Raw genomic sequence first — 13,242 nt, 5'->3', positions numbered from 1 at the left:
GGACTTAAACTGTAACAAGGTCTTAATACTTTGTTTAATAATTACACCAGGATATCGACTGCGTGTAACCCAAGGTTTTAATACTTTGTTATCAATTATACCAAGTTTCCTTGTACATAATTTTACCCCTGTTTTAATAATTCCATAGATTATTAATCCATTCCCGTGTCCGGTTAAATGAACGATTATTCGTACATATAAATATCCTGCACATCGTGTCCGATCGAGTGTATATGGTTATTTATAGGGACGTCCAATTGTAAATCTTTATATTAAAATTAACAAACTATCATTTAGTTAAACAAATATAAAGCCCATTAATAGCCCATAGTCTAATTTCCACAAGTGTCGTTCTTTTGTCCAAACCCCAATTATGGTACAAAGCCCAATTACCCAATTTTAATATTTTTAGCCCAACATCATGATTACTTCGGTATTTAATAAGCATAATAATAACTTAGCTACGAGACATTAAATTAAAAAAGTTGAACATAACTTACAATGATTAAAAATAGCGTAGCGTTACACGGACAGAATTTCGACTTACACCCTTACAACATTCGCTAACATACCCTTATTATTAGAATTAAAATTAAAATTAAAATTAAAATTAAAATTAATATATATATATATATATATATATATATATATATATATATATATATATATATATATATATATATATATATATATATATATATATATATATATATATATATATATATATGTTTACGTATGAAGGAAGAAGAAAAAGATGTGTTTTACTTTGATCAAAACCGCGAGTTTTATAGGCATGTGGGCTGGAAAAGTCAGCCATGTGATCGCATGGAATTAACTCTTCCAGGCCATGCGATCGAATGGCCTTGGATCCCAGCTCACATGTTGGTGTTTCTTCTGCCGACGGTTTTTATAATATAATATAATATATATATTAATTTTAAGAATTAATTATATATTATATTATATTCATGTGCATAGTTGACTTGTAATTTTTAGTCCGTTGCGTCGAGCGTTGAGAGTTGACTCTGGTCCCGGTTCTGGATTTTCGAACGTCCTTGCGTATAATTTAATATCTTGTACTTTGCGTTTTGCTTCTTGTACTCTTGTAATTTTGAGACGTTTCTTATCACTAATTGGAACCACTTTGATTGTATTTTGTACTTTTGAGCTTTTTGGTCGTTTGCGTCTTCAATTCATCGAATCTGTCTTTTGTCTTCACCTTTTATTATTTAAACGAATATCACTTGTAAATAGAACAATTGCAACAAAAAGCTTGTCTTTCTTGAGGGATAATGCTATGAAATATATGTTCGTTTTTAGCATTATCAAATATTCCCACACTTGAGCGTTGCTTGTCCTCAAGCAATATAGTCTTGAAATATACTAGAATCACTTCTTTATTCTTCACACTTTGTACATCAGTGATTTCTATACGGCGGTATGAACAATGGTAGTAACGTTGTGGTTTACAGTCCCACATGACTATGAAAATTTAGATCCATTAAGGAAATTGGATCTTTATGAAAACATTTGATCTTTTGAAAATTAAATCTAGCTTTTACCCTAGATAAGTTTTCCGGAATAATCCTTCACCGGTGTTTGCAAATTATTTTTGTGGGTTTTGTGGGTTTCAGATTTGAAATTTTTTAGCTCAAAACTTAAGGTTTTGTGTCTCCCACTTGCTAACCTTGTATTGGGAAAGCAACACGTCCAGTATACTTGCTCCGTATATTACCTTTCGATAAACTACCGTCCGGTTGTAAAGGAAAGCGTTGAACAAGCAACTGTTAAGGCAATGTCCCCTGACATGCTTTTAATTATGGTCTATAACGTGTCGGAAGCAATTACTATCCTTAGTAGGAGCAATAGTAAAGCTCACCCTTATAATTTTTCTTCGGTCTGGCATAAGGTCCTGTCTTAGACCATGCTATGCAACCACCGTTCTTACGGTTGACACCCGATTTGGTTCAGGTGACCTAATGAATTCCAGGTGAATTCCTAGGATTATACGTTCAATGGTAATTAACGCATTGAAAATGGGTTTTCAGAAAAAAATCGGTTTGCAATTTTGATCAAAATATTTTCTCGTTCAAGCTCGAGTTTAGATATCATCGAATTCCATGAGTTTGTAATTCTCAATCTTTAAGGTCAATCTCTAGGATTGAGTAATATCAGGCTTAAAAGCTGATTTTTGATCTTTAAAGGAGATTATCCTTTCTGGGGGTCTGATTCATTAGTCTTATCAAGCTAATTTGCACGGCGTCCTCCCCATTTTACGAGACAGATCCTCTCATGGTTAGGATAAGTCTGACCACTTGGCGACCCTGTTTGATGCTGAGGTCCGTGGATTTCCTGCTGATTTTAGAGATGACTTTTCTAGATTTTTCGTCAACCTACAGTTGGTCTGGACGACAACTTCATGACCTAAATCAAGAAGCGCGTGTCTTTTTTGGAAGACTTTACTTCCTTTTAATGATGGAATTGATTCATCGTGTAGATCCATCTTTCTTTCAAATATATTGCAGTAAATCGGGTAAAATTGTTTAGATTAGTCCAAAGCAAAAGTATCTTCAGTTATTTATACAAAAATATGTGATATATGTTTTAAATAACTTGGTAAATTTTCCCACACTTGGCTTTTATTTTCTTTTATTTGCCTTTTTTTTGTCCTCTATTCCATTTTAAATGAATTCTAACATTTTGGTTTGTTTCTCAATTTATGTCCTTTCCAAGGTAACAATAATTTCGGTGTTAACACCTAGTTTTATCTTTCATAAATATGTATAAACATGATTTTGAATTCATTTAATTGAAAATTTTGAAAAATTTTACTAGAATTGGGTAGTCAGTATATAATACTAGAGCTGTTCTTTATTATCAGAGAGCACTAGATTCTAATACAACTACTGCGTTACTAGTATTTTTAATGGTAACCAAGTATATAAGTTAAAAATTTTAAAAATCCAAAAGAATTTAACCCTTTCCCACACTTAAGATCTTGCAATGCCCTCATTTGCAAGAAATCAGTAACAATTTAAATTATTGAGGGTGATTAGCGTAGAAAAATAATTAAATTTTACCAAAGTTTCCAAACATATTGGCGTTTGTTTGCTGAATGATAAATGGTGCACATCATTTGTTCATTCCGTCTTGTTGTTACATCACATTTGTTTTTCGTTTTGTCGTCAAAAGTACTAGCTTTTGCTGAACTTAATGCGAGTCTTTGAAAATGCGCTGTTTTACCCTGTTTTGTACAATCGACAATATACATACAATACAAATATAAACATGCATGGCAATTTGAAATGGGACTTAAATCCCACTTTCAAACTTTCAAATCCTAAATGGGAAATATTAGTACATAATATTAATAAAAATGATAAAAATTACACAAATATATTCAATAACATGAGTTTAAACATGAATAAGTAAAAAGATAAAAACATAAAAATAACCAATGGAACCAAATCAGTTTGGATAGGGGTTCCAGTTCATCTCGTCAGGTGGGTTCCATGGTTGGTTATAGGTGTTCTGATAGGCTTGGTTATAGTCATACCGGTTAAAGGGTGGTCGGATGTCGGGGTTGTGTGGCGGAAAATGAGCAGGTCGAGTAGGCACGTAATTATTTGGTACCTGATATGATAGCTGGCTCATGATTTGGTGCTGATGAACTAACCAGCTATCGTGTTGGCGTCGCCTATAATCCTCGTATACTCGCTCAGAGTTCCACTGCTCATACATACTATGTCTGGCCGCGTTCGTCATTGCTTCCTCATCTATACGAACGTGGACGTCAAGAATAGCATCTCGAAAGACATCCCTAATGTCTTCCACTTCCTCCATTTCCTCGTCTGAGCCTCTCTCTACCTGAGGATGATTACCTTCATAGGGAACTGCCTGGTTGCGTATACTCTTCAATACCTTAGCACCCGCATAAACCCGCAATCCTATGGTCTCATCCTGTTCTCTACAAACCTGTAATGGACCCCCTTGGTTCCTATCAACACCTAAATACTCTCCAATGAGAGTAACAAAAATACCTCCTCCTATTATACTCCCGTCCTGCATTCCTTCTACCATTTTAGATAAATAAAAACCAACACAGTAAGGGATATTAACAAAGCTTCTCGGGTCTCGAATACACTTTAGGTAAAATAAATCATGTAAGGTCATTTTCTCCTTATTATGACCTCTCTGTGTAATCGAGTTAGCCAAAAATCTATGAATTACACGAAGCTCGGCTTTGTTAATATGTAAGTAGGAGTGTTTTCCTCCTAGTGTAAAAACATTATAGTTTGACATACGCCTCCAAACGGCGTTCGCATCAAAATTCCTATCTATCCTTTCACTACGATAAATCAAATTCATACAATCGGGTAGTAGCAATTCACTAGGAGTGTAAATCTGTAATGCCCTGGCCATGTCCATCATGGACATTCTGTACATCCTACCGCCAAGGATAAATCTAAGAAAACTTCTATCATCTAACCTATCTACATCTACATTTAACGCTATAGTACTCATCAGCTCAACACACCATTCCTTATATACAGGTCTACGAATGGTGAAAAGACGTTCCCAATCTGTAAAAGAAGAACTGTCATACCTTTGAATCAAATGCTGTCTAACACGGTCAGCTAGATGGACCGTTTCCAAAGGATCCCAATCAATTACCCTCGGCACCTCTACCTCTTTTGTTACCAATTTAAATTTATTACTTTGATATGCCGGGTAATCTCTCCATCGTCTATCGAATCTCAGATTAGGATGCAACATGTGTTCAGGAATCGTTGGGTATTCTACAGGTGGATTCATCAGAAATACTATGAATTCATTAACAAACTGTAGCGGATCATAATAAGGTACATGTTGATCAGGCTGATGTTGTGGTTCCTGTTGTGGTACTTGTTCGGGTTCATATTGCATTTATGGTTCTGGTTCTGGAGCTGGAGCAGGTCGTCTAGATGACGATGATCCTGAACCTCCAGTATCGGCTCTCTGCAAAACACATTAAACACAAAATTTGTGCATCCAAATATGCATTAGTGTTAGCAAAATAACAACTTAAATTAACCACAATAACATGTTAAATCAAACTTAAACTTATACGCATTTTCACAATTTTTACAATTCTACACTTTTTCAAATAAGCACATATGAAAATGTAGACAAAGTTCATAAGCATTTAACTCAAATAACATGTCAAAATAGTCATTACTAGCAATTAAACAAGTCTCAAATGGCAATTATATCAAATTAATCAAGTTCATGAATTTTAGACTTAAAAGTCTACTTTAATCTCCAAAAATCATGTTTAGGATCAAAGTTTGGATCATTTAACTACCTAAACATGTTACACTACTTAATTTAGCAACAATTCATGATAAAAATCGGTCATAACCTGTTTATATCAAAAAGCCCCAAATTGCTCAAGAACACAAACCCTAGATTTCTAAAAATTTTGAAGTTTTTGGCTTCAAATCATGTTAAATAGCATCAATCTAGGTTATACATGCATAAAATATTAACAATTTAACTCTAATTACACTAGAAATTAACAAAATTGCATTAGGTAAAATATTAGTAATTATCACAAAAACTAGAAAATTTATGAGTTTAGGGGTGTAATTTTTACCTTCTTTGAAAAGCTTCTAAACAATTTCATGATTAGAACGAAAAATTTGACGAATTACGGTGAAAATTTGGTGAGATTTTGAGAGAATTTCGTGTATGTGTGTGTGTATTTTGGAGAAAGACAGACCAGTCGACTGCTCTTATATCAGGCCTGATTTCCAGCCTCATGCGATCGCATGAGGTTGGAGTGTAAACCCCATGCGATCACATGGGGGTCCGGGTACAGTGTTTTTGCCTTTTTTTTTTTATAAAACCTTATAACTTAAAAAACATATAATTAATAAAATTTTAAAAATTTGTTTCTTTTTAGGATGAGGGTGTTTCGGATCGTTGTCCTAGTCCATCCCTCGACAAAATTTTAAAATTTGTCAATTCAAAGCGCGGTTTTAAAAGTAAAGATTTTTGGGTTTTTAAATGTTTTTGGCATACTTTAGTTCAATAAGATTAAAAATAATGATAATAAAAGTTCTCGTCCCTCCCTTGGGTAGAGCAATTTCGGTTCAACGTCATAGTCTTCAACTCACGACGAATTTTAAAAATTATATTTTTAACTTAGCGAAATAAAGTAAATTTTTATTTTTAAATTCAAACCAAACTTAAATTTAAAATGCATAAAATTAAAAATTCATATTAAAAATTCACACCAAACTTAAATTTAAAATGCATAAAATTAAAAATTCATATTAATAAAATTTAAAAATTCACACTAAACTTATATTATATTTTTGTTTTTATACATACAAACTTATATAAAAAATATTAATTTTTTTTAAATATTTACAATTTTAAATATATTGATTTAAAAAGTTTACAATATTATTTTAATATTAATTTTAAAAACAAAGTAAAAATAAAATTAAAAATCTTTTTGGTCTTTTATCCCACTTTAATCAATCAAATATTATCAAAAACATACGCCCCTCTTTTCGGTAAAGTAATTTCGGTTTCATAACCTAGTTTAACTCATGACGAATTTTTGAAATATTTTGGGTTGATTGATTAAAGATATTTATACCTTAAGAATAAACGGTAAATTTCGCAGTTATGTAATAAATTTTTGTATGATATCAATAATTTCGGTTGCAAGACCTAATTTTATTGAATACCAATTTAATACTTTATAGTGAACAATTTAGCATTTATTATCAAAAGGTTAAAAATAAAAATAAAAATGAAAACTGTACATACTTACCTGTAAGTGATAGTTAAAGCTAAAGGGTATAAAATACTATTAAATTTTAAAAGAAAATACTATAAAATACGATACAATTTTACACAAGATATTTATTTATTTAGAGAATGGATATACTTAAACCTTGCTACAACACTTATAGGTAGTGTACCTAATCGTACAGTAGTGTAGTTTTTAGTAAGTCTGGTTCGTTCCACAGGGAAAATCTTTAAACAAAGCTTAACGCTATATTAGTTTTATTTTATAAAAATACAAATATATATATAAGTAATATTATTATTATAAAGGGGGGTTTTTACCGTTTAATGACCGGTTTGTCGATTTTTAAACTTTAGTCGCAGTTAAAACCAAAATTAAAAATAAATTCAAGACTTAATGTAAAGTAAATAACGATAATGAAATTGCGATAAATAAAAGTGCGATAAAATAAACTTGCGATAATTAAAAAGTACGATAATTAAAAGTGCAATTAAATATAATAACAATAAATAAAAGTGCGATAATTAGAAGTGCAATTAAATATAAAATAAAGGAAATTAAATATGAAATAAAAGAATTATGCTTATTTAAACTTCCGTAATCATGATGTTTGACGTGTTGATTTTAGTTTTATGCCCATGGGTTAATTGTCCTTTATCCTAGATTATTTAATATGCCCGTCTGGTTTTTGTCCATAACAGTCCATCAGTCATAAATATAAATTGCGAGTGTCCTCGTCAAATTATCCTTATACCCGAAGTTAAATATTCCAACTAATTGGGGACTTAAACTGTAACAAGATTTTAATACTTTGTTTAATAATTACACCAGGATGTCGACTGAGTGTAACCCAAGGTTTTAATACTTTGTTAACAATTATGCCAAGTGTCCTTGTACATAATTTCACCCCTGTTTTAATAATTCTAGTGGCTATTAATCCATTCCCGTGTCCGGTTAAATGAACGATTATTCGTACATATAAATATCCCGTCCATCGTGTCCGATTGAGTGTATATGGTTATTTATAGGGACGTCCAATTAAAAATCTTTATATTAAAATTAACAAACTATCATTTAGTTAAACAAATATAAAGCCCATTAATAGCCCATAGTCTAATTTCCACAAGTGTCGTTCTTTTTGTCCAAACCCCAATTATGGTACAAAGCCCAATTACCCAATTTTAGTAATTAGCCCAACATCATGATTACTTCGTTTTAAATAAGCATAATAATAATTTAGCTACGAGACATTAAATTAAAAAGTTTGAACATAACTTACAATGATTAAAAATAGCGTAGCTTTACACGGACAGAATTTCGACTTACACCCTTACAACATTCGCTAACATACCCTTATTATTAGGATTAAAATTAAAATTAAAATATAAAATATAAATATAAATATTACGTATACATATATAGAGAGAGATTGATTTTTATGATATATTTTTCGTCGAACTGCGTTGGCTTTTATAGGAATTTGAGTCCAGGTGAACTCCGCGAGTCGCGTAATTTTTTGCCTTCAAACTCCGCAACTCGTGGAGTTTGAAATTACAGCTCACCCAGCTTTGGCTCTTTGTTTGCCGACGATTTATAAATATATTATAATATATATATTAATTTTAAGAATTAATTATATATTATATTATATTTATATACATAGTTAACTTGTAATTTTTAGTCCGTTGCGTCGAGTGTTGAGAGTTGACTCTGGTCCCGGTTCCGGATTTTTGAACGTCTTTGCGTACAATTTAATATCTTGTACTTTGCGTTTTGAATCTTGTACTCTTGCAATTTTGAGACGTTTCTTATCAATAATTGGAACCTCTTTGATTGTATTTTGTACTTTTGAGCTTTTTGGTCGTTTGCGTCTTCAATTCGTCGAATCTGTCTTTTGTCTTCACCTTTTATTATTTAAGCGAATATCACTTTTAAATAGAACAATTGCAACTAAAAGCTTGTCTTTCTTGAGGAATAATGCTATGAAATATATGTTCGTTTTTAGCATTATCAAATATTCCCACACTTGAGCGTTGCTTGTCCTCAAGCAATATAGTCTTGAAATACTAGAATCACTTCTTTATTCTTCACACTTTGTACATCGGTGATTTCTATACGGCGGTATAAACAATGGTAGTAGCGATATGGTTTACAGTCCCACATGACTATAAAATTTAGATCCATTAAGGAAATTGGATCTTTATGAAAACATTTGATCTTTTGAAAATTAAATCTAGTTTTTTTACCCTAGATAAGTTTTCCGGAATAACCCTTCACCGGTGTTTGCAAAATATTTTTATGGGTTGTGTGAGTTTCAGATTTGAAAATTTTAGCTCAACACTTGTGGTTTTGTGTTACCCACTTGCTAACCTTGTATTAGGAAAGCAACACGTCCAGTTCACTTTTCCCGTATATTACCTTTCGATAAACTACCGTCCGGTTGTAAAGGAAAGCGTTGAACAAGCAACTGTTAAGGTAATGTCCCCTGACATGCTTTTAATTATGGTCTATAACGTGTCGGACGCAATTACTATCCTTGGTAGGAGCAATAGTAAAGCTCACCCTTATAATTTTTTCGGTCTGGCACAAGGTCTTGTCTTTGACCATGCTATGCAACCACCGTTCTTACGGTTGACACCCGATTTGGTTCAGATGACCTAATGAATTCCAGGTGAATTCCTAGGATTTTACGTTCAATGGTAATGAACGCATTGAAAATAGGGTTTTCAGAAAACAAATCGGTTTGTAATTTTATCAAAATATTTTCTCGTTTAATCTCGAGTTTAGATATCATTGAATTCCATGAGTTTGAATTCTCAATCTTTAAGGTCAATCTCAAGGATTGAGTAATATCAGTCTTAAAAGCTGATTTTTAATTTTTAAGGAGATTATCCTTTCTGGGGATCTGATTCATTAGTCTTATCAAGCTAATTTGCACGGTGCCCCCCATTGTACGAGATAAATCCTTCTCATGGTTAGGATAAATCTGACCACTTGGCGACCCTGTTTTATGCTGAGGTCCGTGGATTTCCTGCTGATTTTAGTGATGACTTTTCTAGATTTTTCGTCAACCTACAGCTGGTCTGGACGACAACTTTCTGACCTAAATCAAGAAGCGCGTTTCTTTTTCGGAAGACTTTACTTCCTTTTAATGATGGAATTGATTCATCGTGCAGATCCATCTCTTCTTCTTTTTCATCGGGTAAAACAGTTTAGTTTAGTCCAAAGAAAAAGTATTTTCAGTTATTTGTTACAGAAATATGTGACATATGTTTAAAATATCTTGGTAAATTTTCCCACACTTGGCTTTTATTTTCCTTTTTATTGTCCTCTATTCCATTTTAAATGAATTTTAACATTTTGGTTTATTTTTTAATTTATGTCCTTTCCGAGGTAACAATAATTTCGGTATTAAAACCTAGTTTTATCGTTCATAAATATGTATAAACATGATTTTGAGTTCATTTAATTGAAAATTTTAAAAAATTTTACTAGAATTGGGTAGTCAGTATATAAGACTAGGGCTGTTCTTTATTATCAGAGAGCACTAGATTCTAATACAACTACTACTTTACTAATATTTTTAATGGTAACCAAGTGTATAAAGTAAAAATTTTAAAAATCCGAAAGAATTTAACCCCTTCCCACACTTAAGATCTTGCAATGCCCTCATTTGCAAGAAATCAGTAACAATTTAAATTATTGAGGGTGATTAGCGTAGAAATGATTAAATTTTACCAAAGTTTCCAAACATATTTGTGTTTGTTTGCTGAATGATAAATGGTGCATATCATTTGTTCATTCCGTCTTGTTGTTATATCACATTTATTTTGCATCTTGTCGTCAAAATTAGTTGCTTTTGCTGAACTTAATGCCAGTCTTTGAAAATGCGTTGTTTTACCCTGTTGTGTACATAAGATAAACTGCAAACATATATACATATTTTTGAAGTTTGGTATATTACCTCACATTCAAAAATTATTAAAATCTAATAAAAAAAATTAGAAAATTATAAAAACTATTACAATATTAACATAAGTATTAAATGTATCAACATTACAAATTATAAAATAAATAAAACTAAGTAAACTAGGGATGATACTGATACCAGTAGGGGTTCCATGCATAACCATATGTGTTATAAAATGCTTCGGCTGGGTTATACGTAGGATACGGTGGTTGGATCTCTATAGACCAGGGAGGAAATACGGGCGATGGAGTAGGAATATAGTTTCTACCTACATGTTGGCAATAAGCTATGATTTGGTTTTGATGAACTTGCCAATCTTCAAATGCTCGATGTCTAGCATTTTCATACTCTTGTGAAGCTATAAACCTTTGCATTTCTGTCATTTCATTTCCTCCTCCCACATTACCTGGCTGTTGGTTTCTCTCAACCTGTGGATGTCTACCATGGTATTGTACTGCGGCGTTATTTTGCCTCTTCAAAACCTTCACACCATGGTATACATTTAAACCTATTGTATCGCGGGGTTCTGGTTCTTCGACTAATAATCCCCCCCGACTTATATCCACACCGAGATATTCAGCAATCAAAGTAATAAATATACCACCTCCTATTATGCTATGCGGTCTCATCCCCCTAACCATAGCTGATAAATAATAGCCCACACAATAAGGTATACTTACAGCGCTTTGTGGGTCTCGAATACACATGTGGTAAAACAAATCCTGTTCATTTACCTTTTCCTTATTCTTACCTCGTTGTGTAATCGAATTGGCTAAAAACCTATGAATTACTCTTAACTCTGCTCTATCTATATCCAAATAAGAGTAATTTCCCCCTTTAAATCGGTGATGGCTAGTCATTTGACTCCATACACCATGCGTATCAAAATTTTCATCAATTTTCCTACCGTTCAATATCAACCCTCTACAATCGGCAGATGCTAACTCCTCAGGCGTATATATACGTAAGGCCTGAGCCATGTCTAGTAGAGACATGTGGCGCATCGAACCTCCTAACAAAAATCTAATAAAAGATCGATCGGTTAAACTAGCTACCCGATCATTTATTTCTATACTACACAATAATTCTTCACACCATACTTTATATACAGGTCTACGCATGTTGAATAAACGTACCCAATCGTTAAAAGTAGAATTACCATACCTCTGTGTAAGTAATTTCCTAATTGGCCTGGCTAATTCTACCGCTTCTAACGGTGCCCATTCTATTACCCTAGGTACTTCAACAGCTTTAGAATGAAGAGTATGCAACCCCCTTTGGTATTTTGGATAATCTATCCAACGTCTGTCAAATCTCAAGTTCGGGTGCAAATCTTCCAAGTGCATATCTGAAAATATCATAACTGGATGAGGTATATCTTGTTTATAATAGCTATCAACATCCTGTTGTTCCGCATTCTCAGGAGGAGCATTGCGAGCTTGGGATGAAGATTCACCCCTTTCAGTCTGCAAAACACATCAAACACAATTTTTATGCATCCAAATATGCATTAGTGTCAGCAAAATCATCAATCAAAATAATTACAATGACTTGTTCAATTTATATCAAACTTAAGCTCATTTTCATATTTTTATCAAATCTACACTTTTTCAAATAAGCATATACGAAAATGTGCGCCAAGTTCATAAGCATTCAACTCAAATAATATGTCAAAATAATCATTACTAGCAATTAAACAAGTTTCAAATGGCATTATCTCTTAAAAATCAAGTTCATGAATTTTAGACTTGAAAAAGTCCACTTTAATTCTCAAAATCATGTTTAGGCTCAAAGTTTGGATCATTTAACTACCTAAACATGTTACACTACTTAATTTAGCAACAATTCATGACAAAAATCGGCCATAACCTGTTTATATCAAAAAGCCCCAAATTGCTCAAGAACACAAACCCTAGATTACTCAAAATTTGAAGTTTAAGGCTTCTAATCATGTTAAATAGCATCAATCTATGTTATACAAGCATAATACATAAGCAATTTAAATATAATTACACTAAAAAGCATCAAAATCGAATTGGGGAAAAAATTGCTCAAGAACACCAATTTTCGGATTAAATGGTGTTTAGGTGTAGAAATTTACCGTTTTCCTTGAGTAATTCCTTGATAGCATCATTCTTAACATGATTTTAGTAAAAGATTTGATGAAAAACAGCTAAAAATTACGAAATTGAGAGTGTTTTTTCGTATATTTTCGGGGTTTTTTTTTTCGCAGTTTGGAGTGTGGGTGGTGTGGACTGATCAGTTCTGGCCGTTTTATTTTTTCTGTATTTTGGTCTCTCCGCGAGTCGCGGTGTTTGACCCTTACAAACTCCGCGAGTCGCGGTGCCTTTTTTTTTATTATAAATCTTAACTTATAAAAAAAATATAAAATAAATTTAAAATTTTGTTTTCCTTTGTTTTAGGACGAGGTCGTTTTGGATCGATGTCCTAGTCCGTCCTTCGACAA

The sequence above is a fragment of the Rutidosis leptorrhynchoides genome, chromosome 4 (genome assembly GCF_046630445.1).
Source record: "Rutidosis leptorrhynchoides isolate AG116_Rl617_1_P2 chromosome 4, CSIRO_AGI_Rlap_v1, whole genome shotgun sequence".
Taxonomy (NCBI): Eukaryota; Viridiplantae; Streptophyta; class Magnoliopsida; order Asterales; family Asteraceae; genus Rutidosis; species Rutidosis leptorrhynchoides.
Note: the sequence above shows the minus strand (reverse complement) of the source record.